General features: G+C 47.3%; 1 protein-coding gene and 1 pseudogene across 1 annotated transcript in view; one reads left to right on the top strand and one right to left on the bottom strand.

Moving 5' to 3' along the window:
* The window catches only part of MINDY4 (MINDY lysine 48 deubiquitinase 4), a 255,695-nt gene that overhangs the window by 6,004 nt on the left and 223,520 nt on the right, over positions 1-26,171 (top strand). Inside the window, exon 2 of the mRNA XM_053608563.1 lies at positions 4,632-4,684. The gene's annotated coding sequence lies outside the window, so the exon portion shown is untranslated. The remainder of the gene's footprint in view (positions 1-4,631; positions 4,685-26,171) is intronic.
* On the bottom strand, positions 15,423-17,150 carry LOC128598285 (mitogen-activated protein kinase 6-like; annotated as a pseudogene).

The following is a 26,171-nucleotide window of genomic DNA, read 5'->3' as shown; positions in this document are numbered from 1 at the left end:
CATTTCAGTAACTGGCCCAGAGATCCTATGTCAGGCAGGGCTGAGCACCGCTGCTCTTGCGGGGACAGGCCCAACCTAGGCCAGGTCAGGCAGCTGCAGAAGCAGCCTCTGGATCTGTTCCTGACAGGTGGGCCTGGGGCAGAGAGAAGCTTAAGCTGCAGTTGCAGTCAGTGTTGTTAGGATTGGAGGGGAAAGCATTTGAGGAATGTGATTAAGTGGGGCACCGGAGTTTTTCCTGGAGGTGCAGACAGGGTGTGCAGAGGCCTTGGAGAACTCATTCTGACTTCAAAAAATTCAGACGCCATATGCTCCCTCTAGTCTTCCTGCCTGGGACACTTTTCTGACCTTCAGGGTCCTTCCCCCAGCCCCTTCTTCCAGGCGGCCCTCCTGGCTGCTCCAGCTCCCACCTCCGTCTCTGAAATCCCACAGTCCCGAATCTGAAGCCTGGTGTGGACCATTTTCTAATTGTCCCATGTGGATGAGTGTCAATGTGTCCCAGTCTCCCCCTCCTTGTCTTTTCTTCCCCTTCTCTTGTACAGAACTGAGTCTTGGTACTTCAGGGGAATATTTACATGGAAAGCTGAGATGGAATTGACCAGATTTCCTCATTTATTTGAAGAAGGCAGGGTAAAAACCCTATCCCAAATCCTGGGAAAGAGATGGCTTTCCTGGACCTGGCCAGTTAGGCTTGGCCAGAGGGGGTTCTGTATAGGGGGTATGGAGCTCAGCTGGACTTTGAGAAGGCAGGCAGAATTGCTGGGACAGTTCTCTTCAGCACCCCTTCAGTGGGAGCATCTCCATGGCCAGGCTTATGGGGGCACTGAGAGCACAGGCTGTGCTCTGCGGTCAGCCTCAGAGCCTGCAGGGGCCTGGGAAGGAGAGGGAGGGGGTACCCGTGAGATCCAGGCCTAGTGACTGCTGGGAGTGAAGCCTACCACAGGTGCTGGACAGCTCTGGGAGTGGAGGAGACTTCTGTGGGAGGTGCTACAGGAGCACCTTGAAGGATATAACAGAGGAGGGGGCCTCCTGAGCAGAAGCAGAGAGCTGGGCAAGTGCAGGATGGCTCAGCTGGGGCCTGGCCAGGAGTGGGCAGGCTAGAAGGAAGCTGGATTCTCTGTAGCTTTGGGAGGACCCATAGTGCTCAGCCCCAATTCCTCCCTGGGTAGGGCATGCTGGGTGTCTGTCTCAGTGAGCTTGGGCTACTGTGGCCAAATTTATTTATTTATTGATTTCTCCCTGTTCTGGAGGCTGGGAAGTCTGAGAACAGACTGGCATGGTCAGGTTCTGGTAGGGGTCCTCTTTCGGGTTTGTAGATGGCTGCCTTTTTTGCTATGTCCTCATATGGCATAGAGATAGGATCCTGGTCTCTCCTTCTTATAAGGGCACTAATCCCATCATGGAGACTCCTTCCACATGACCTTATCTAACCATCATTACACCCAAAGGCATCCAAATACCCCATGCAAATACCATCACATTGGGGGAAGGGCTTCAAGATATAAATTTTGGGGGGACATTCAGTTCATAGCAATGCCCTTCCCCTGGCTTTCCTTCTGCTTCTAAATAAATCCCTTCCGCTAACCTGGAACTTTCTTAGAACTGCTCTTTGGCAACTAGAATCACTTTTTGCGCAGTACCCAGGAATCTTCATCCTCCCAATTCCCCAAGGGTATCCTTAGCACTGACTGATTGGCGCCCCTTTGCTTGGAAGTGGAATGAACTCAGGTGTAACTGACACTCTAGAGCTCCCCGTGGGACTAGGTTGAGGCTGAAACTCTACCTGGGATTGGTTCTGTTTTCTGTCCTGCCTCCCTTCTTTCTTGCCAGTCTCTGCTGGGAGTACTTCCAGTACACATCATTGCATGGGAATCTTCATCTTCCCTCTGGGGAGTTCCAGCTAAAGGCGCCTAAATGGTCAGAGAAGTCTAAACTTGATCCCTTTAAATGGAATATGTCAACAACAAACAAACAACATAAGAAACAAAAAACTTTGTGGTTTTCTCCGGACAGCCCTTCATTTTCTGAGGCTGCTGGTGGTAGAAGAAACCTTGCCTACATATGTAATCTGAGTAGGTTAATAAAACATTGTCATTGTTAAGTTTTGGGAGAGGAGACTTTTTGGTTTTGAAAACGACTTTATGGCTTTTTCTGGTGATGAAAAACAATCTCAGTGTGACCCAAAAGAGAGGTTGGTGGAAAGAGACCCATCTCTGTAAAGTAAAGCCAGGGAAATTACCTGATTGAGCCTGAAGGATGGCGAGGCTCTGGGCTCTAGAGAGGAGGAGGAGGAGTGAGAAGAGAGCACACGGGCTGTGGGCACAGGCCAGGTTTAAGGAGGGATGCTCTGGAAGAGCTTCCCTCTGGTGGTGAATGTCAATGAATTTTAGTAATGGAGCTGTCATTATTCTCTATGTTCGGGAAAAATCTTCAACACACAATGGTCTGTGTCAGTAGTGTTTGGGGAATGAGGAGGCCCTGGGCTTGTGTGTGCAGGAGGTGGGAGACTGGGCAGGACATTTCTTTGTTTTATCGCAGAATGGTTCTGCCTGTCTGAGAAATGCTCTGTCCTCTACGCCAGTGTCACTCAATTTTTTAATTTTTTTCTTTCTTTTTTTTACTTATCGTCACTCCCACAAAGAGCCTTTTTATATATTTGTTTTCCTAACTGTGCTCCCTCCTGCCAGAAAACTTTAATTCCACGGATAAACTTGTATATCTGTTATGCACTTGGTTCTTTGAAGGGCCACAGACATTGTCATATCTAAAATTATTCTGCCTCCCAGGATCCAGTTTTGCCCTCTTGGGAGTACATGCTCTGCTCCTCCCCATGCGGGGGATCTGGCTAGCTGCTGGCCATTGTGGACTAGCCCAGTACAATTGGCCAGGCTGGACAAATGAGAGGGTCCCACCATGCTGACCACAGTAGGTTGGTATAGGAATGGACAGCTGATCTGAATTAATCATTGTTAAACTTTGCCTCAAAGACAGAGAGCTCATTCCTTTCTCTTGGAGAGCGAGAGAGACCAAGAGCTGCTGTTTCATGGAGAGCTGAACCGAGGGCATGAATGTCCACACAGAAGGGAGCCAAGAGAGAGGAAAGGCTGGCAACCTGCAAGGCTCTGGTCCCAGTGGACCTGAAGCCAGCCCTGCTTCTGCCTCCAGCAAGGGAGCTTTCCAATAATCTACCCTTATGCCCAAGCTAGTTTAATGTCTATTTCTGTTGCTTCCTATGCAAGAAAATCTGACCAATACAGAAGGGATCAAATCGGACAAGAATAAAATTCAGAGGAAAAAGTTCCCAGGAAAATGTGAGACAAACCATCCCCTGGTTTCAGCACTAGCACTGTTGGGGAGAGCCCTGATTTTCTGTGGATCCAGTGGGAACAGGGGTGGTTGGGTCATTGCATATGGCTTTGACAGGAAAGAGTGACTTTGGAGTGGTGGAGAATTTAGGGGCATGTGTGACCCTCCCCTCCTGAGCTGGGGAGGGTCAGCATTCTATAATAGAAGGCTTGCTTGGGCAGCAGGGTGGTTTGGGTTGGAGGGGGCAAGTCTGGGGCTAAGGAGGCAGAGTGGGTTGGTATAGCAGTCTAGGCAAGATGTGAGATGGTCCTCTCAGTCCAGAGAGGAGTCAAAGGGAAGGCAGACGTATATGAAGAAGGGACTTTGGCCAGACCCCTGCCTTGCTGCAGGGCTACCACACTGACCCCATCCCTGCCTTAGACTGAGACTGCTCAGACTCAGAGCCACAGTAGATGAGAAGTCTATAGTCACGCAGAGGGAGCTCCTCTCCTGCCCCCACACACACCTTGTGGCCATGTCTGTGAGGCTATCTCCTTATTTTAGCTGTGGTCACACCAATTTAGCCTCAGACGGCAGACTCTGCTTTTGCTATGCAATTTTAGAACATGGTTTTACAGCACTGTTGAACAAACAGGCATTGATTTTGCTCATTTATTTTTATTTATTTATTTTTCTGATGGCCATGGGGTATGATCTTTCTCTCTCTCTTTTTCCTCCAAAATCCTTGTTCAGGAAGGTCAAGTCTGAGCATGAGTTCTAGCCAGTTCTGTTGTCACTGGTCTCTAAAGAACGGCAAGTCCTGTTTGATTACCAGAGATTAAGTTAGCGCTGGCAGAGTTTTTAACCTGCCAAGAGTCAAGAAAGTTGTGCCTGGGAACAGCTGTGGGGCTTGTATGTTCCAGAATAGTGCAGGCTCCCATGCCCAGTGGCGCTCGGGTCTGGCTCTGGTTGTCATATCTGTGGTTTCACAGCTTCCCCCACGTCCCCCGTGTCCCATGAGCAGGCTCCTCCCAGGGGCAGGTGCTATGGGCTAGGCTGGGCCGAAACCTACCTATGCTGGCCCTGGGGAGGAGTGGCCTGTGCTGACCTCTGGGCTCTGCTCTCCAGGGCCTGTTGCTGCCTGCACCCTGTCCCCCCACTCCCGCCACCCCGGCAGCTGCTGTGGACCCTGTGAGGAATATCTCATTCCCTTTCCTCCTCTGTTCTCCTACCTATAAAAAAAATAATACCTTCCATGGACGGCCATTGTGAGGATCAAGAGAGAATGGGTATGGACACCTACTGCAAAGAAATGTGGGTGAGTATCATTAGTATTTTGTTTCTTTCAGTTCGAACTCAGCAAACACTGAAGACCTACTGTGTGCAAGACTCTCCATACAAGGTATGACCGTGGGTACCTGGAAGACAGTAAGGTCTCAAATGTCAAGAGAACAGATGAACAGGGAGGACCCCTTGGGAGCCTCAAGGCAAGGGGTATGAAGTGTTTGGGAACAAGGATTGGAGTTCCCCTCTGCTGCTGCATAGTGGGCAGACTCAGGTGCTTTCACCTGGCCGGACTTCCCTGGACTGCTTTCCGTAAGAGCACTGGGATGGAAGGCAGAAGACCATCTTTAGTTTGAATTTAGTATTATTTTATTTATTGAGCAACTGTCAAGTTCAGGGTACAGAGCAAAAAGACACAGTGCTTGTCTCAGCATGGTCAGGGGACAACAAGTGAACAGACAAGGGCCAAAAGGGGGCGTGAATAGGGTATTTCCAACCCCACCTAAACAGCCAGGGGGGTCAAAGAAGGCAGGGTGAAGGTGGCATAGACATGGGCTGGATGAGGGTGGAAGTCTGGGGGCAGTGGCAGAGAACAGGCAGGTTCCTGCCCTGTGGTGACTTGTAGGGGTGGAGTCTATGATGGGTGGGTGGGCACAGAGATGTTTTTAGCCAGTTTGGGCTGCTAAAACAGGATAACCGAGACTGGGTAGCTTTAACAACAGAAATTTATTGCTCATAGTTCTGGAGGCTGGGAAGTCCAAGGTCAATGCCAGCAGAGCCTGTATCAGATAAGGATGCTCTTCTTGGTTGGCAGATGGCTGTTTTCTCCTTGGATCTTCACACTGTGGAGAGAGAGTGCACTCTCCTGTTTGTTCTTATAAGGGCACTAATCCCTTCACAAGGTTCTGCCCTCCTGCCTAATTGCCCCCCCAAAGGCCAGATTCCCTAATACCATCACGCTGGGAGCACTGGGAGCATTTTAACATATGGATTTTGGGGAGTGAGGGCATTCAGTTCTTAGCAGCGGGACTACCAGATAAACCAGAACAGTTGGCAGTGCTCAGGCCCAGGGTTATATGGGATGAGTAAGTGGCCAGTGGAGGTTTTAGTTGTGGAGTGACAACTGGGAAATAGGAAGGACAATGTGAAGAATGGCTTGGCTGGGGCACATGAGAGGCAGGGGGACCAATCAGGAGGCTCTGTAGAGAAGAAGGGGTGGTAGTCTGAGTCTTGGTCCTGATGCTGCTCTCCGGAGAATGTTGGAGCTGGAAGGGACCGCAATAGTCCCTCAATTCACGTGCCCATTTTACAGACAGAGAAACCAGGGCCCAGTGATGCCTGGCACCTGAAGCTGGAGGGCTTATTTTTCGGGTGCTCAGCCACCCCTCCTCTGCCCCTTTCTATCTGCAGAGTGAGATGAACCAAGCACACATGTCCCTGCCTTCTGTTCTGGGCCAGGTTGCTCTGTTGCAGGGCGACCTGTAGAGTCTCAAGCTTGGTGTTCCCCAGAGGGCCTGTGTCAGCAGGTCAATAAACAATGAGTGGTCAGTGTGGCTGGCAGGTCCTGGACAAAGCCCTTCAGTGGGCACAGGTCAGTATCAAGGCAGCTTGGGTCATGTCTGGCCAAATGTGGGACAAGGCCATGAGCCAGCAGTATCAGACTGGGCAGGCAGGGAGGTAGACCTTTCTCATGAAGTCATCTATGTCCAGAACAGCTGCCCTCCCCTGGGCCATGGGAGGACAAAGGAGGGAGCCAAAGGAAACCAGCATCAGATGCCGCAGCAACTTCTGAGTGCTCTTCTGGCAGCTGGGGAAGTAGGGGCATGGGGCCAGTGGCCTGCAAATTTTGTCCTCTGCCTGGTTCACTTGGCCTGAGCCTGGACTGAGAGGGAGGATTCTAGTCCTAGTGCACAACTTACCAGCTAGTGAGTTGGACCATTCTAGTCCTAGTGCACAACTTACCAGCTATGAGCCCTTGAAAAAAGGGCTTCACCCTCTGGGCCTCAAACTTCTCATGTCAAATGGGGATATATAAGAATCGTCTCCATGGTTGAACCACCTTACATCAACCCGAGTCATGGAAGAGGCTAAAAAAGTTTGGATTCTCTGTGCTCTGTTCCACTCTGCTCATTATCACAGCTCACAGCTCCTTTGACCCAAGCCAGCCTATCAGTGACAGGGGTGGGATCCACTTCCTTGCACTCTGATCTCCTTTCGTCCATGGCCCTCAATTTCTCCTGGAATAAGATATGGCCCTGAAAAATACAAATCAGGACACACAGATGTATGACAGCTGCTGCTAGCCCCTCCTGGTTCATCCCTCCCACCTTCCCAAGATATACAAAAGCCATCAACAGCGCTGAAGACTAGAAATAAGTGAGAAAGAAGGAGACATTTAGTTGACTGAAGCGCCAAGTAAGGACGGGAGGGAAGCCATGTTCGGGTGTGTGAGGACTGCGTCTCAGGGCTGCATCTCCTCGGCCTCCCTTATCCGTATCTCTTACCATGTGGTGATAGCTGTCTTTTGAGATTTAACTCAAGTTGCTGCCAGCACGCTATCCTGCCTCCCAGGGGAGGTTCAGTTGCCTCCCAGGGGAGGTTAAGTGACCTCCCCAGTTGCATATGTATTCTGGGCAGCCCGTGTTCTCATGGTCCCCTCGGGTCAGAGGCCAGCTTCTCCATCCCTTCTGTGGCTGCACAGACCTGCACACGGGTTCCCCAAACTCCCAGCCATGGAGCTGGGGCACCGCAGCTCCCACTGAATGGACGATCTTCCTTGCTGGGTCCAAGCTGTGCTGCTCCTCACTGGCTGGACCAGACATGCTGCCTCTAGACATGTCTCTGCAGGGCTCACCTCCACTCACCCCTGCCCTGGGGAAAAAAGACTGACAACTGTACAGGCCACTGAAGCCCCTGCCGTCGTCTTGCTCCTTCCCCCTGGTTTCCTCTGCTGGGGGCTCCATGGCAGGGTTGCTCAGGTGCAGAGTGCTACAGGCTGTGTTTGATGGGACAGCTTTTGCAGTGGATATGTGTGCCCAGAGGCCACTAGAGAGCCAGGGATGAGAGGGTCCAGATAACGGCCACAGTCAGGCCACACTTTTCTTCTGAACTTGGGCCTGCTGTGAGTCCTGCCAAGCCATTTTGCTTTCACCAAACTGTGTTTGTCAGGGCTCTCCAGGGAAACAGAGCCAGTAAGATATGTATCGATTTCCATATCTGAATCTATAGATAGGTTGATTAATTTTAAGGAATTGGTGCACATGATTGTGGACACTAGTAAGTCCAAAATGTGCAGGGTAAGCCAGCAGACTAGAAATTCAGGTAAATTGATGTTATAGTTTTAAGTTGGAGATCTGCCAGGCAGGCCAGACAGGTTGGAAGCTCAGGCAGGCTTCCATGCAGTAGTCTTGAGGATGAACTCCTTTGGGAAAACCTGTCTTTGTTTTTAAGGCCTTCAACAGATCAGACAAAGCCCACCCATATTATGGAGGGTCATCTGCTTTACTCAAAGCCTACCAATGTAAATGTTAATCTCATCTAAAAAATATCTTCACAGCAACATCTTAACGGGTGTTGAGCAAAGATGGACACAATAGTCTTGGCAAGTTGGCACATGGCATTAACCATGACACAGTACCATGCCTGTTTACCTCATAGCTGTGTGTCTGAACCCTGGGTATGGCCTTGGCTTAAGTTTCCCTGGGAATCTCCTAGGGGACATGTAAATGCTCACTGCAGCCAGTTAGGGGTAGGAGCAGGTGCCCAACTCCTTTCACTGGACGTATCTGAAGCTCATGCCTCTCTATTTATCTATCAGACAGGATAGAATCACACTGGTAGAAATGGTTAGCTCTGAGTCATGGGAGTATCCATGATTTCTTTCTTAGTTCTTTTGTGCTTTTTAGTATTTCCCCAAATTTTGCAAGGATATATTGCTTTTTAATAGTCAGAAAATTTTTATTTAAAAATGTAGGAATTGGCCCTTAGCAGAGAGAAGTTGGCTATAGCTTGCTCTGTGGGAAGTTTCTCTTTCCTCAAAACAGGGGAACAGGCTGGGGGCTTTCTTTAGTCCTGCAGGTGGATGTGTTAGGCTGGGATATAACTAGGGCTGTCAGGGAGGAGACCACAGGCCTCCTGAGCCAGGCCTGGTCCTTCCCTCACCCCAAAGCATAGCCTCAGGGTCTCTGGTCTCCAGGCAGTGAGGCCTCTGAGTTAATTCAGAGTCTAGGGCTTGGTGTCCCTCACTCCTTCACCCAGGAGAGGGGACACTGGGAGATCTCTTCCAGGTCAGATCAGAACAAAGTGTAGCTTCTGCAGCATCCTGGCAGGCACGGAAAGAAGACACCAACACTTCCAGGGCTGACAGAGGTACTGCTCTGCAGACTGCTCTGAGGAGGAGCTGTGGCCAGCACCTCACTCCAGCAATTCAGTCGATGAGGTGTTAGTCCTTCCTTCAATTCCTTTTGTGGGCCCAGCCTCCACAGGGTGGAGGGAAGAGGTGACCTGGACTGACTCAGGTGGATGAAATAGAAGGCTTGGAAGAGAAGCTGAGGAAACAACAAGTGCTGGGTTGGGGGGCTAACTCCCCCGCAGTTAGGGAACAGCCCAGGTTGGGGAAGGAGCTGGAGAATATGAAGAGTGTGCAGGAGGCCTGGGAACGGGGACGAGAGGGACGTCACATGGCTGGAACAGTCAGCGAAGGATGCTGGGAGAACTGAAGGGTGGAAACACTTGGGTGCTGGAGAGAAGAAGGGAAGGAAAGCCTTTCCTGTTGCTTGGTACCTTGGGAAGGCCACTGCGATGCCATTCTTAGAAGGAAGCCCACACCGCACTCTTGATTTCTGCATTTCCAAATACAGCTAAAGCACATGTAGCCTTGGTGCCTGGTAGGCATTATTCTTTTTTCTTTTTTTGCTAGAGACAGAGTCTCACTTTATTGCCCTTGGTAGAGTGCTGTGGCATCACAGCTCGCAGCAACCTCCAACTCCTGGGCTTAGGCTGTTCTCTTGCCTCAGCCTCTGGAGTAGTTGGGACCACAGGCATCCACCACAATGCCCGGACATTTTTTGTTGCAGTTTGGCCAGGGCTGGGTTCGAACCCACCACCCTTGGTATATGGGGCCTGCGTCCCAACCAGCACCCACTGAGCCCCAGGCGCCACCCTGCTAGGCATGATTCTAACCCTTTAGTCATACTGCATGGATTTACATGCCCAACAGAACCTTACCGTTCTTTGTGTTTCAGGGAGGAGGAAACTGCATTGCTGAGAGCTGAGGCAATGGGCCCAGGTCACAAAGCTATGATAAGCAGCAGACCTGGGAGTTGACCCAGAAGTCTGGGTCAAGAGTCCATGCTCTTAACTTCATGCTTTGGTGTCCTTCCCGGGAAGGGCCACCCAAGGCCTGCAGGCCCTTAGAAATACCACCCTTGTTTTCTTAGGGTGTGCTAGGAAATGCGAACATTATCCCCCCCTCCACTCCCAGGCCTCCTGCTAAGTTTCAGAACCCATCTGAGCATCAACCACCCACCCCTCCTGCTGCTTTTCCTGGGAAGCTATTTATAAAAGGGGCAGTGAAATTTCACTCAAAAGCTATTACTTTCTTTAGGAAACACAATTCTCTCATACTGAGTGCTGGAGCCATGGATTCAGCAACAGTAGCAGGTATTTGGGCGGAGAACCGCTTCTCCCTGCACACTCTGCTGGTGTCTGCCTTGGCGGGTGTACTGAATGTAGACAAAGTGACTTCGAACTGTCCTGCGTTTCCCCAGCTTCTCAGGAAGAAGTGGAAATTAGTTTTGAACAGAGCATAAATACCATCACAAGTACGCCCAAATATTGATTCTGTGCAGTGTCTTGGATCATATGCACATAGTAGGGGCTTACTAGAAATTGATCGAAACCAGATCACCTGGTGAGAATTCTGTCTGCCGCATTCTAGCTATGTGACCCCAGGCAAGTGATTTCCCTTCTCTGAGTCATAATGCTCTTTGTAAAGTGGATCTGTTAATGATACCTGTCACAGTACCTACCTTGTCAGATCACTGAGGACTGCATGTATTAATGATGCCCTATGGTTAGTGTCTGGCACATCATATATCCTCAACCAAAAGACTGGTTGCTGCCATGGGCCTGTAAGTGGGAAAATGTGGCTGGGATGGAGGAGGTCACCCTTGTCACCCTGCTGTTGATGGTCGGGACCAGAAGTGATATTGACTGTTTATAGGTGATTGCTTTGTGATGAAAGGCTAGCAACAGTTGGAAAACCAGTGCTGTAAGCAAAATAGAGAGCTTTACGAGTTACTTTAGAGAACATCGAGTTTAATTCACATTTTAGATGTGGAACCTGAGACCTAGAGCGGGGAAGGACTTGCTTTGGTTCCTACAGCAAGTCTCTTTCGAAGCTGGGACTGAAACACCTCAGTGGGGAGGCTACCCTGCTTCTCCAGGTTCATGTCACCATCTGTAGCTGTGACAGATCATATAGATTTGAAAGTTAAAGAGTCAATAGACTGCCTTTGGAAAAAGAAATCACAGTTCAAGTTGGTGAATTTGGCACTGAGATGCCAAGATTCCCTACTAGGGAAGAACAGCAGCCATCAGTTTAATAAACAAACCTCTGAGCCATGTGACTCATTAACCAGGGGATTCTTTCTGAAGTCTGACCAATGTTGGCTGATACATTTCTAAATCATTAGAACCATGGTGATGACACTGCGGAAATCAGAGACACCTTTCTGCTCAGTTTCTAGAGATGGAAAATGACATCCAAAGAAATATTATTTGCCTCTTTGCTAGTTAGTGGTAGATTTAAAACTACGACTCAGAATTGCTGACTTCTCAACTAGGAATCTAACTCAAGAAAGCAGTGCTCCCTCAGCAAGCCTCTTTCTAGTGATTTTCCCCATTGCCATGTTTTTAAAATGTTTCAGAACATCCCTCAGCTCTGCCCCTTATAAAGACAAACCCCACAGACACAGCAAGGAGGATTTTATGCCCATTCAGATTTGAGGACTGTGGATATACAGAGAGGGGCAATTGATTACTCCTGGGGGAGGGGAAGATAGGGCTAGGCTGCTGGTCATTTTTGAGAATCAGAGGGTCTAGTCTAGGGCGTCCCAAAGTGTGGGGTGGTGTTCATGGATGCTATTAGTTTGTAAAATTGTGGTTATGCGTCTGCAATAAATACAGAAATTAGAAGTAAATGTTTAGAAATTTTATGGCACACGATAGAGTAGTTTTATGCTTACTGAATCTGATAAAAGAAATACGAACCTGTATTTTGCAGATCTTTATTGTTCATTTCACTTTTTCTAGAAATTTACTTTTATTGTATTTCTCTTAACTATTGGTCCACAATTGATTGACAATAATAAAACAAAGAACACTGGTCCTTCCCCTTCATATGAAATTTGAGAAGCTCTTCTATCTGGGTCTCTTCTCCAAAGATTTTGGGCAATTGGTCAAGGATGCAGCTAAGCACAGGGTGCTTCCCCAGCTCCCTGGTGACTGGTGTGCAGCCTGGACTTAGGACCCGACTATCCCAGGTCAGCAGCATTGCCATCACCAAGGAACTTGGGAATACACACTCTTGAGCCCTCCACAGATTCACTGAATTAGACATCCTGGGTATGGGCGCTGCAATCTGTGGGTGTTAAAAGTCCTCCAGATTATCTTGAAGCTCACTTGAGTCTCAGAACTAGTGCCCCACACCTAGCTCCTGGGTCAGAATCAGTCTCCTGGACCAACACTGCCTAGGGTCTGCCAAGCAGGCAGTCTCACACTCTGATCCAGTGAACATCCAGAATTGAAGCACAAACATACCCTGAGCCACCCAGACCTTCCACCATGCAGGTGGCACCACTGAAGCTTCAGCCTGAAGAGCAGATGAGAAATCTCTGTGTCCCTGGAGAAAATTTCTGCCTTCCTTCTCCTTTCTGTCTGACGAGAAATCCAGCATTGCCTATTTTTTTAATTACTCATCATTTATTTATTTATTATTTACTCATTCATTTATTTGTCATTTGTTGAATCAAAGTTTTTTGAGCTCTCTCTGCATGCAGATGCAATGTGGGTCTGAGATGCAGAGTGGAAGGGAAAACTCAGGTAGACTAGAGATAGTGCTGGGGGTGGTGCCAGCTCCTTCCTAGTCCTGGGTATGGCTCTGTCTTCTGTGAAGTTCTGGGTAAGCCATGACCCTGCTCTTATGCATACAATGGGTGTGGTTTGGACTGGTGAACTCTTAGGGCTCTTCTCTCTATGGCAGCGGTTCTCAACCTGTGGGTCGTGACCCACAGGAACTGCATTAAAGGGCTGCGGCATTAGGAAGGTTGAGAACCACTGCTCTATAGTGACCTGGGCTTGTACAGGGGTGCTGTGGCTGAGGTAGTGTGGAGGCCCATAGACACACAGCAAGTTCTCAGTTATTACTGCATGAGTGAATGGACGGGTGGAAAATGGATGGATGCCATAAAGATGGGTCTGAAATCTTTCTGGGAGGCGGAGGAAAAGGTATATTGTGTGTGTGTTCCTAAGGCTTGAGCAGTGGAGACCCGTCAAATCCTGTGTTCTGGCCTCTTGTGCAGACCAAGCAGGTCATCCAAGTAATCAGAGTACGGGACAGCAGGGGCCAGGACAAGCTCTCCAAGGTTACTCACACCATGGGCACTCAGCCTGGGCTAGGACGGCCACCCAAGTCCCACCAACATTTTGGGAGGGGTGCAGTCCCTCTTGCAGGCTGCCTTCCCTGACCATTCCAACCTCAACAATCTCTGGATTCTGTGCCCACAGTCCCCCAGTCTGAGGCTCCCTCTCTAATCTTTGCTCTCTCCCCAGCCTGAGTCTTCTCAGCTGCCCCTCAACTTGGAAGCTCCATAAACATTCATAAATATTTACTTTAAAAATTATTTTAATAACATAAGAAATGCACAAATACATTGTCATTATTAAAAATAAAAACAAGGGAGACAAACAGCCTTATCCTTCCCTATACTAGCCACCTCCCTGGGGAACCCTTTTTATCGGTTTCCTGAGTTTTTTTGTACACATTAAATGTTGGGTTTACATTTGAATTTTTGTATTTCCATTTTATTGTGAGGGTGTTTACACAAATACCACACTATGCAGATGCTCTTTTCACTTAACAATGTGTCTTAGAGAGTTCTCAGTGCCAGCACTTTTGTGCCATGCATCATTTACCTGTGTCTTCTATGTTGGAGCATAAACATGGCATAAAATATCATGTGTGTTAATGGCTTCCTTGTGTACCAGAGCAGAGATACATATCCTTATTAATGGAGGCACGGTACATTTCCAGAGTTTCACAATTATATACTCTGCTGCAGAGATAATTTTTGCACATGCCTATGTGTAACATGTGTAAATATTTCTCTAGGGTATAAACTCAAAAGTGGAACTGATGAATTGAAGGCAATACATACTTTTGTATTTCAATAAGAAATACAGGGTAGGCTGCTAAACTACCCTGCAAATTGCTTGCTTCCTGACACCTGAGACCTCCAATATGTCCTATCTCTGTCTGCAGCAGTTATTATCAATCTTCATTTTGCCAATCTGATAAGCAAGAAGGTGAATCTTATTCTTGCTTTAACTAGAATTTCACTGATTACCCATAAAGTTGGACATATATTCATATGGCTATTGGCCGCCTATAGAGAAATTCTCATTGAATGAATTAGCTGTTTAGTAAAGATACTATATTTTTTTTTTTTTACACATTTAACCTAATTTTATTCATGCTTGCCTTGGGATGGGGAATAGATCGTTCAGTAAAAACATACAGTAAAAACAAAAGGTCTTACCATGTACAACTTCTAAACTACAATAATGATGTACCTTAATTACTTCCATGCACACAAGTCTAACAGTTTTTCAAAAATAAACACAATTAAGACTTCTAGGAGCATTTTATAATAAAGTAATTCCTAATTTTTTTTTGTAGATAGATCAAGCATCTCCAAAATACAAATTCCTATACACAGTGAGCACTTAAAATGAACACTTACGTAAATTAAGTACGTGGACAGCCTTAGGATAAGCCGACTTTATATATTCAGCTAGGTAGGCAACAAACCATAGTGCCAAATGGGAAAAGTATATTTGCAAATAAAATTTAAAAACTAAGTTAACTTTTAAATACAAAAAATATACTGATTTGCTAAAATAAATAAGATGCAATGTATTAACACTTCACTATAAAGAATGCATACCAGAACATTTAGAGCTTTTATAAATGGTGAAGGAATCTTATTAAGAATAGTTTACTACAGTAAACGCTGGCTACGTAGAAGTGCATATTGTGAAGCACGGTGGGTGGCATATGCTCTGCCGCATACTCTTGTTACCTTGAGGTAGATAACACACGTGTACCAAATTCGGCATTCATTTTCAGTTGCTGCTGGTATCATGTGTTTTAAGGAATGTGTACAGTATGAAAAACTTGAAGATACTCATGAATGAAAAATGTTTTAGAAAACATACATATTTTCATCAGGTACAGTCTCACTGTATAAATTTCAAGGCAAGATTTGTGTCCTGTAAAACAGATCGTTGTTCTATGAGAGAGTGTGTGTTTACTTGTCTAAGTGCGTTTCTTTTGTCTCCTCCTGCATTGCATTATTTTGTTCTATTCTTTATTTTTGTGTGCAAACGACATGCCAGTTAAAATGAAAACTATCTCACATGTAGAAAAGAAGGTCTGGATTTTAAAAACTGAGAGCTAATAAAATTCTTACTAAATGACACCATCTGATTCAAGTAAAAAATGACTTTAAACACGAATAATAAAAAAAGGCGATACATTTCATGAAGAATACAAAGAGAAATGTCTGCTGAGTGTTTTAGTTCAGATGTTTCTGAATGCTGCTGTATGTTTTATGAGGAATTTGAGGGGATGATTTCATAGCAGAAGGTGTGAAGGTGGCCTGTATAGACTTCACTGGTGACCCAACTGGACTGTGGAACTGTGGGATGCCTATGGATTCAAGCTGCTGGTTAAAGAGGATCTCCCCACCGTTGTTTAGAAATCCTTCCTCATTTCCTCTCTCCCCAAGTTTACCGTCTTCTATTGGCTCAGTTTCTAGCATTTCAGTATCTTCTTTCCTGCTAAAAAACTTGTCCAAGTAACTAGTGTAAGTATTTTCCTTCTCAACTTATTCATCCTTCCTTACCTCACAACAAAATGATTTATGAGAAAACAGTCCTTTCCGCCACTCACAAACTGGCTATCTCAAGAAGATTGGTATAAGGCTTCTAACTGAGCTAGATTTGCCATTCCTTTTTCCTGTTTTTCTTGGCTTACAGATTTTTATATCAAACTTTTCAATTCTAGTTGGGACACTGAGCTATTCAAGTCATTTAATTTATCAACAACATTGCTAGGCTTGTGTTGTGAACTAAGCTGAACAGTTCCTACAATAAAAGAATCAAAATCAAATCCCTGATTCTCTTCCCTTTCTTTCTCAGCCAGGTGCTGTGATGCTTCCTCCAGAGCTACTGGGCTTTAACCAATCCATTCCTTTCACATTTTGACTTGCCTTTCTTATCAGATTTTTCTTTACTTTGTTCTTTCCAATCGGAAAGATCTATAATAACCTTGGGTTCATAGTAATGGTTAATTTCGCTCTCTCTCCAAACTAAGTTATCTAAATGTGATGATGGCCTCATTTTTTAGTTACAGGTATGGCTTCCAGATCACAATATTTGTTTTCGTGATGATCTGGGTTCTGCCAGCAAGGCTCAGTAGAGTAATTGGTATCGAAAGCAGGATCCTCTAGCTTTTCCCGATCTCCATCCAAATATTTTCAGGGATCAACTTGCTTCTTCTTCAGCAGTGACATCTCACAGAGCTCTTGAAATTCATCACAGGCCAAGAACTGGTACCAGTCTGTGGCCTATTGGGAACCAAGCTGCTGAGTAGTAGGTAAGAGGTGGGCGAGTGAAGCTCCACCTGTGCTCTGCCTCCTGTCACATACATGTCACATACGCAGCATTAGATTCTCATATGAGCGGGGACCCTACTATAAACTGCATATGCGAGATATCCAGGTTGCACGCTGCTGATGAGAATCTAGTACCTGATGATCTGAGGCAGAGATGTAATGCACTCAAATCATCCTGAAACCAAAGCCCCCTCCATCCCCTGGCTCATGTCTGTAGAAAAATTGTCTTCCATGAAACCGATCCCTTGTGCCACAAAGGTTAGGGATCTCTGATCTAGAGTGAAAGGCTTCCACCCACCCCAGATGACTTTCTGCCTCATGCTAGCTCCAGCATGAGCTGAGAACCTGGAGTTTACAAAGTGTGGGCAGGCAGGAAGCCTCCTGTCTTGCCAGGTGCAGGGCAGCCTCTGTCCTGGCACCCTTTCCTACATTTTATGCAAAAACCTTGCTTGTGACTCTGCCATTACCTGTACCCATTCCTCAGCCCTTTTCCTGAAATAGAAGCTGGCCTATTGCAAGGATTCCTGTGCTACAGGCCCTCACAGCCTTCCTCTTCTCCGCAGGGCCTTGGCCAATGTCAGTCACAGCCTACAGCATCACCCTCAGGGCAAAGGCTATCTCCTCCATGATGTACTCTTAGATTTCTTTCCTTTCTTTTTTTTTTTTTGAGACGGAGTCTCATTATGCTGCCCTAGGTAGAGTGCCGTGGTATCACAGCTCACAGCAACCTCAAACTCTTGGGCTCAAGCGATTCTCTTGCCTCAGCCTCCCAGGTAGCTGGGAGCACAGGTGCCCACCACAACACCTGGCTTTGTTGTTGTTGTAGTTGTCGTTGTTATTTGGCAGGCCTAGGCTGGGTTCAAACCCGCCAGTTCTGGTTAATGTGGCTGGTGCCCTAGCTGCTGTGCTACAGTCACTGAGCCTACTCTTAGGTCTCTGTGAGAACTGTTTATACTTCCATTTGGACATATGTCTCTTTTCAACTTCTATCTCTGAGATTTGGGACATAGGCAGCGAAGCCCGGAATATCCTAATGATATATTAGTTATCTCTCAACAGTGCCTACTGAGTGTCTAGTCTCAGGCACCATCCTAGCACTGAGGAACAGAAGAAACCTAAGTCACTGTCCTCTTGGATCTGAGATTCTGCTGTAGGAAACAGGCAGTAAAGAGGATGATTAGGTCAAGAGCATGGTGATTTACATGGAGGAGTATGGCAGGGAAGGGAGATGCCAGGGATGGGTGACGTAAGAGTTCCCTGAGAAGGGGACATTTAAACAAAGATTTGAAGGAGAAAAGGGAGTGAACCCTAAGGCTGTCTGAGGAAAGAGCCTGTCAGGCAGCAGGTGCCAAGGGCCTGGGCAGGAGTGTGCCTGGCTCGTTTGAGGCACAGTGTGGCAAGAGCAGAGGGGACAAGAGTGAGAGAGGTAGAAGATGGTGTGAGGTCATGACACCAGGCCCTGGAGATCAGTGTAAGGCCATCAGCCTTTACACAGAGTGAGATGGGGGTACTGGGGCATTGTTGCTGTTATCTCACCATTATCAGTAAAGAAAAGTGCATGATAAGCAATCACGAAATTAATAGGTATTTATAATCATAATATTGATTTTAGTTCCTCTATCCACCAAGCACTATGTTAAGCAGTTTACCTAAATCATCTCATTTAATCTTCACAAATACCCATGAGTTGGTACACTCATTATCCCCATTTTAAAAATGAGAAAATTGAGACTCCTCAGGGAGGTTTGGTAACTTTCCCAAGGTCACACAGCTAGGAAGTCTTGGAATAGGAATTTGAATTCAGGCAGCCTAACTCCTGAGGCCACACTCCAGACCACCTCTTATCTTCTACATTGTCTTGAATTAATGAACAGATACTCATGGCCTCCTTCCCAGCTGTCGCACTGGCATTTTTAGTTCCAAGATAAGACAGTGTAGTGCATGCCTTGACCCCACTCAGAACCTTTTGGGTGAGTGCCCATGCATCCATCCATCCACCCACTGTTCCTTCCCTCCTTTCTTCCCTCCCTCACTCTCTGTGTCTATTTCCGTATCCATTCACCCAACCTCTCAGCATCCATTGAGGTTTCCTATGTCCCTATCTGTTTCCTGTTATTTTGTTATTCCATGGAGAAGGGCAGCAGAAACGGAAGAGGAGTGTCAGGTTCTACCCCAGCTCTACCCTACCAAGCCCTGTAACCAGTCTGGGCCTCAGTATCTCTGTGTATCTCCAGGAACCCTGGTCTGTTAGTTATCACTGCACTCTGGTTTTCCCTGGCTGTGGGACATGCTCATCTTGGGCAGGTGAACTCTGCCTTATGCTATTCCTACCACTTGTGGTGGGGTCCGGGGGAGATATGGGGAAGACCCTACCTGCATATATGGCTCAGGTGCCTTCTGGAGGTCCAGGTAGGAGGTGGCCCATTACTGTGTTCAACAAAGAGCTCCTTGTTCTGCCCTTTGTGTGGGGAACCATGATCCTGTTCTCTGACACTTTCTTTTGGGTGAGCCCTAGGTGGGTGCACTGAGCCCAATGCCATAGAAACCAGACCCTTTCGGAGGAGCTTGATCTCCACCCCCACCTCCATCCCTGCTGAAGCGCTCAGCCATGTGTGGGTGTGCAGCTACTCCTGGGCAGAGATGGGGCCTGGAAAGAGCAGGGCCTGCCTCTAGCCAAAGGGGGTCCCACTTGGTGCCGACAGAGTAATGGAGCTCAGCTCACTGCCCTGCCCAGCCCTTCAAAGTCCTGCTCACATTTCACTCTGGGAAAGTCTGATATGAGATAGCTAGAAGGGTAAAGAGGGACTGCATGTGCACAGACACATACTTTCCCAGACATGTATATGTGTGCGTGCGCGCACACACACACACACACACACAGACAGATATACAGACAGTGCACACAGGAAACACACCAACACTTCCCAGGCAGGGCACATTGGCTCACTCAGCCAGTATCTCTGAACCTGCTATTTGTCTTTCCTTGCCCATCCCTCCTGTTTGCCTCTGCTCTGGGTTTATCTGGGTTCCATCATCTCCTCTCTGCTCAAAAACAATCTCCTGTCTCTGTCACATGGTGATAGGTAGAAGAATGGCCCCTAAAGAAGTCCATATCCTAATCCTGGGACCTGTGAGCAGTAGGACACATGGGAGAGGAAAGTTGAGATGGAAGTAAGATTTCTGTCTTGGGGCCGGGCACAGTGGCTCACGCCTGTAATCCTGTAGCACTCTGGGAGGCCAAGGCCGGTGGATTGCCTGAGCTCATGAGTTCGAGAACGGCCTTAAGCCCAAGAACAGAAATTTATTTCCCGTAGTTCTGGGAGCTGGAAGTCCAGGATGACGGCATTAGCAATTTCAGTGTCTGGTGAAGGCCTGGTTTCTGCTTCCAAGGTGACATCTTGTTGCTGCACCAGCCAGAGGGGACAAATGTTGTGTTCCCACATGGCAGAAAAGTGGCAGAGCCAAAAGGGTCTAAGCTAGTTCCCTCAAGACCTTTTATAAGCCACTAACCCTCTTGACTTAATCACTTCCCAGAAGGCCCCATGTCCCTACACCACTACAATGGGGATTAGGTTTCAGCATGTGAACTTTGGAAAGAACACATTCAAACTATAGCGGTTGTCAATCAGCGGACCTACCATGTGGAAATTATCCTTGATTATCTAGATGGATCCATTGTAATCACAAGAATCCTTATAAGCTGTGGGGAGGCAGGAAAGCTAGAATCAGATATGGCAGTGTGAGGAAGGTTTGGCCTTGTGTTGCTAGCTTTGACAATGTAGGAAGGGACCACTAGCCAAGGAATGTGGGTATTGTCTGCAGGCTGGCAAAGACAAGGAAGCAGATTGTCTATCCCACAGACAACTCAGGAGGAGGATAGCCCTGCTGCCACCTTCATTTTATAGCCCAGTGATTCCAATTTTAGATTTCTGACTTCTGAGTAAGAGAATAAATGTGTGGTTTCAGCCATTAAGTTCATGGTAACTTGTTGCAGTGGAAATCAGAAACTAATATACTCCTGCCACTTAGTTGGTCCCTCTTTCACTTGACAGTCTGACTTGGGTCACAGGGTCCTGATGACTGGCTGCAGGGATGTTGTTGTCTAGGGTTGTATGTACCAAAACCATACACAATGGGTGGGATGCTGAGAATGCCTTTTCTCTTTCTTATCCTCCATTCCTACATCTCTGCAGTTGGTGCTGGGAGAAAGGCCCTTCAGCTGCAACATCCTGGGGCCTGGAGTTCTTTAGAAACAGGGCATGGGCTCCGCTGACATGCTGGAGGAAGGCAGCCAGGTGCCACCAGAGCAGCAGGTCAGTAGGTCAGCATCACTGCCCCCACTCCCTCACCTTCAGGTGGGATGACTGGGAGGCATGCATCCTACATTGCCCCCACCCCTAACATCCCTAGCAGGGTTAAGCTCTGTTTGCTCAGAGAAGCAACACTGTTTATTGCTGATATCACCTCCAAAATATAAGCTTGTATCTTGGTCTCAGAATCTGCTTTTGGGGAAGTCCCCAGCTAAGGCTTCCACTGGCCTCCCTGTGCCCTCTTCCTCTGGGACCGACTCTGGCTTCCCTCCTTGCTACTGTGGGACTCTGAGCAAGGGCACTCTGGGGCACAGGGCTCTTGCTGCTTATTGCTTGACTGTCTTCTCTGGCATGCTTCACCCTGAAGGCACCCCAGTCTGGAATCAAGCAGTAATCGTTCCCACTTCTATGTGGTGGAGGGAGAATGGGCTGAATGGGCATCAGAGGTCAGCTTGTGATCAGCTCAGCTTTGACCCAGACTGGCCAGCCACTCACCTCTGAAGTGGTGAATGAGCTTACCTGCCCAGTTCAGCCCCCCAGGAAGGGTATGGGAGGAGGGAGGGGAGAGGTAGGAAGAAACGGTCTGGCCTCAGGCTTAGGGCCAGACAGGGGAGGGAGGGCTGAGATACTAAGAATGGCTACAAGATACTATGTGGCTGTGGGCAGGGAGACCCCCATCTCGCCTGGAAGTGGCCCTGATACCCTCCCTCTCTGCTTCAGGGTGATATTTAAACCCCTCTAGACCCATTGTTCTCATGTGGCCCCATCCCCCCATACTGCCGCATTCCCCTTCCTGGACTCTCCCCAAATTCCATTCCATAATTCCCATTTTGGGACTCAGGGCAGAGAAGAGTTCTAAGCTGAGGGGATAGTACGTGCAAAGGCCCAGAGATGGGGATAAGGCCAGTAAATTCAAAGACCACCTGCTGCAGAGTCTGAACCCCAACACTGCGAGGTTTGGAACTGTGAAAGCAATGGGGAGCCAGGGGAGGTTTATTGGGAAGGGGGAGAGGCTCAGCTCCTTGTTCCAGAAACTTGGGTCAGAACCATCCATAATGGACTCTGTTGGGCTCTCTGCAGGCAGAGTGGGGGTGGGGTATCTCTCCCCAGTGGGGCAGACCCACTGGAAGAAGAAAATCCAGACTGTTGTGAGCTCCAGGAATTAATAGACACCTTTAACTCCCAGAATAAACGGGCTTTAGTGAGCCTGCCTGGTCTGGGTGCTAGGGCACAGGGATAAAGCAGGTGTCACCTTGTTCAGGATTCAGGGGAGACACCCACACTGCCCAGGGGTGAGAGTCTGTCTGTACCGCCTGCTCCACAGCAGGAGCTGGGCCAAAAACTGGTGTTTCAGGACCAAGCCTTGACTTCAGGGTGAGTCTGTGGGCCACAAACTCCACAGGGAGGCCCTTTTGCAAGGTCCCTAAGAACGTGAGCTCTGGCATCAGAGAACAGGAAATCACGTCCCCACCCCTATGGCTGACTATTAAATAGTTATATGCCCTTTTCCCCATCCCTATGGCTTGCTATTAAGTAGTTGTATGATCTTGGGAAAGTTACTTAACATCTCCGTGTCATTTTCTTATGTCTTAATGGGAATGTAATCCTCTCCACTCATAGCACTGTGGTAATTAAATGAGATTCACATATAGGTTCCTAAAAACAGAGGACTGAGTACATGGTCAGCCCCCAGCAAAGGGGACTCTGTTTATTTTCCAAGCTTTGGTGATTTGTGGAGTTTTTCCTTGGAAAGGCTTTGCTGGAGGAGTCTATTGCCTTGGAGCCCACAGCAGGAAGGACTGTGTGCTTTTCATGGTGGCTCCTCCTCCCAAGGCCCAGCTTCCAGGAGAAGGGAATCCTGGAGCCACAGGCAAACACCTTGAGCCACAGCCCTCTGGGAACTCTCCTTCACCCACCATGATCCAGAATTGTCAATGGCTCCCGACTTCTGAGAGACTCAGTTCCAACTCTTCCTCCATGCATGCAAGGGGGATCAGGAAAATCTGTCCGCCAGGGATGGAAATCATCCTTGGCAGAAGGGAAATCACCCTTGGCAAAAAGCACATCATGTGCAAAGGCATGATGGTGTGACCTGGAGTGACTAACTATTGTTGCTGTGTGTCTCAGGGCTGACATTGGTATAAGCCGGGGAGAACAAATCTTTCTAAGTCATTTGGAACTTTCTTTCTTTCTTTTATTTTATTTTATTGTTGGGGATTCATTGAGGGTACAATAAGCCAGTTACACTGATTGCAATTGTTAGGTAAAGTCCCTCTTGCAATCATGTCTTGCCCCCATAAAGTGTGACACACACCAAGGCCCCACCCCCCGCCCTCCATCCCTCTTTCTGCTTCCCCCCCCATAACCTTAATTGTCATTAATTGTCCTCATATCAAAATTGAATACATAGGATTCATGCTTCTCCATTCTTGTGATGCTTTACTAAGAATAATGTTTTCCACGTCCATCCAGGTTAATACGAAGGATGTAAAGTCTCCATTTTTTTTTTTTTTTTTTTTTAGAGACAGAGTCTCACTTTATGGCCCTCGGTAGAGTGCCGTGGCCTCACACAGCTCACAGCAACCTCCAACTCCTGGGCTTAAGCGATTCTCTTGCCTCAGCCTCCCGAGTAGCTGGGACTACAGGCGCCCGCCACAACGCCCGGCTATTTTTTGGTTGCAGTTTGGCCGGGGCCGGGTTTGAACCCGCCACCCTCGGCACATGGGGCCGGCGTCCTACCGACTGAGCCACAGGCGCCACCCAAGTCTCCATTTTTTTTAATGGCTGAATAGTATTCCATACATATACCACAGCTTGTTAATCCATTCCTGGGTTGGTGGGCATTTAGGCTGTTTCCACATTTTGGCGATTGTAAATTGAGCTTCCATAAACAGTCTAGTACAAGTGTCCTTATGATAAAAGGATTTTTTTCCTTCTGGGTAGATGCCCAGTAATGGGATTGCAGGATCAAATGGGAGGTCTAGCTTGAGTGCTTTGAGGTTTCTCCATACTTCCTTCCAGAAAGGTTGTACTAGTTTGCAGTCCCACCAGCAGTGTAAAAGTGTTCTCTTCTCTCCACATCCACGCCAGCATCTGCAGTTTTGAGATTTTGTGATGTGGGCCATTCTCACTGGGGTTAGATGATATCTCAGGGTTGTTTTGATTTGCATTTCTCTAATATATAGAGATGATGAACATTTTTTCATGTGTTTGTTAGCCATTCGTCTGTCATCTTTAGAGAAAGTTCTATTCATGTCTCTTGCCCATTGATCTATGGGATTGTTGGCTTTTTTCATGTGGATTAATTTGAGTTCTCTATAGATCCTAGTTATCAAGCTTTTGTCTGATTGAAAATATGCAAATATCCTTTCCCATTGTGTAAGTTGTCTCTTTGCTTTGGTTATTGTCTCCTTAGCTGTACAGAAGAGTCATTTGGAACTTTCTCTGTCTCTACCTGGCCAATAAATGCCAGTAGCACCAATCCCTCGGCATTTTGAGAATTAAACAACAACCCCTGGAGGTGGCAGTACCCTTCCAAGGAGAGGATCACTTATGGGAAACCTGAATGTTACACTGGGTGGTGGCTGGGTGCACCAAGAATCAGTAAGAGCAGGGGCTGGAGGATGGGCAGGGCCTGGAACAGGGGCTGGGGAGCCAGGTAGGGGCTGCCCCCTGTGTCCTGCATGCACCCCCTCCTGCGTGCAGCTCTATCCTGTGTGCGTCTGCCGCTCAGAGCAAAAGCAGCAGCCTCTCTGGGGCTGGCGCAGGCCTTTCCCTCTTCTCTCCCCTAGCTGCTGCCTGAGCCCCCCACTTCCCTCCCTCCCCTGCTGCTGCTGCTGAGGGTCCTGATATTGGGCATTGGAGGGTGGGGAAAGGGTAACAAGGACACCCAAGAGGCTGGCAACAGTGGTTGCCTTTGGGAGCCTGAGGATCCTTTTTATCTTTTGAATTGTCACACATTCATGTGTGACCTATTTAAATTTAATATCATTTTAAAAAGTATTTCAGGCTAGGTGTGGTGGCTCACGCCTGTAATCCCAGCACTTTGGGAAGCTGAGTTGGGCAGATCTCCTGAGCTCAGGAGTTCAAGACCAGCCTGAGCTAGAGCGAGACCTCGTCTCCAGACAAACAAACAAAAGAAAGAAGCCAGGCGTTGTGGCGCCTGTAGTCCCAGCTACTCCTATGCAGGAGGCTGAAGCAAGAGAATCGCTTAAGCCCAAGAGTTAAAGGTTGCTGTGAGCTATAATTCCATGACACTCTACCAATGGTGACAAAGTGAGACTCTCTCTCTCAAAAAAAAATTAAGTATTTTAAATTACATTAGTTACAAGAGAAACACAAAGAACTCCCATATACCCATCACTCAGATTCATTAATTGTTAGCATTTGCCACCTTTGCATTGTTATTCATTCCCCCTTTGTGTGTATTTATATGTAGAGGGTGTCCTGAAGATTGCCCATAAAGTTGTCCTACATAGGGAAAATGTGAAATTGTAGCCAAATGTACCTTTATTTACAAAATATTCATAACAAAATTTTACAAAGAGGTGGTCAGCACATACAGAGTATTTTGTAAATATTTTAGAAAATTAAATTTCCCACTCTATGTATGGTGACTTTATGGGTGACCTTTGGGACACACACACACACACACACACACACATATATATTATCCACAGTACATTATGTCCTAGGTATTTCTGTATGCATTCTCTAACAACGTTCATGTGTGACCTATTTAAATTTACATAATACAATGTTCAAAATCAAGAACTACAACACTGGCATAATAATATTAGCTAATCCGTATGTTCCATATTCAAATTTTGCCAATTGTCTCAATCATGTCCTTTCTCACGACTTTTTCTCTATCCAGCATTCCACCAAGGGCTGTGTATTACATTTGCTGGTTGTAGCTCCTTTAATCTTGGGTAGCACCTCAGGCTTCCCTAGTCTTTCATGACCTTGACACTTTTGTAGACCCCAGATTAGGTATTTTATAGGATGTCCCTCCATTTGGAATTGTCTGCTATTTTCTCATGATTAATTTCAGAAAACCAATAGTTTTTAAAAGTAAATATGATGAGCTGAAGTTTGCCAAGCTAGTCTTCCCCTGGGCAGGTAGCTGGGGAGTAACTCTATCTGGTCAGGTTCCAACTCCTTAGGGGCTGGTAGGGGGCACAGCTTCTGGCACACTTGAACCTATAGTTAAACTTCTGTGGCACGCTTAAATGATGTCAATAAAAAAAAAAGAGTATAAAAATGAATATGCTGGAGTCTGGGGAGATAAGACGCCAGGCATCTCTGGCTGGTGGGATCTGCCCATAATCATCCCTTT

The sequence above is a fragment of the Nycticebus coucang genome, chromosome 11 (genome assembly GCF_027406575.1).
Source record: "Nycticebus coucang isolate mNycCou1 chromosome 11, mNycCou1.pri, whole genome shotgun sequence".
Classification (NCBI taxonomy): domain Eukaryota; kingdom Metazoa; phylum Chordata; class Mammalia; order Primates; family Lorisidae; genus Nycticebus; species Nycticebus coucang.
The sequence above is the reverse complement of the archived record's forward strand: the minus strand, read 5'-3'. Positions and strand labels throughout refer to the sequence as shown.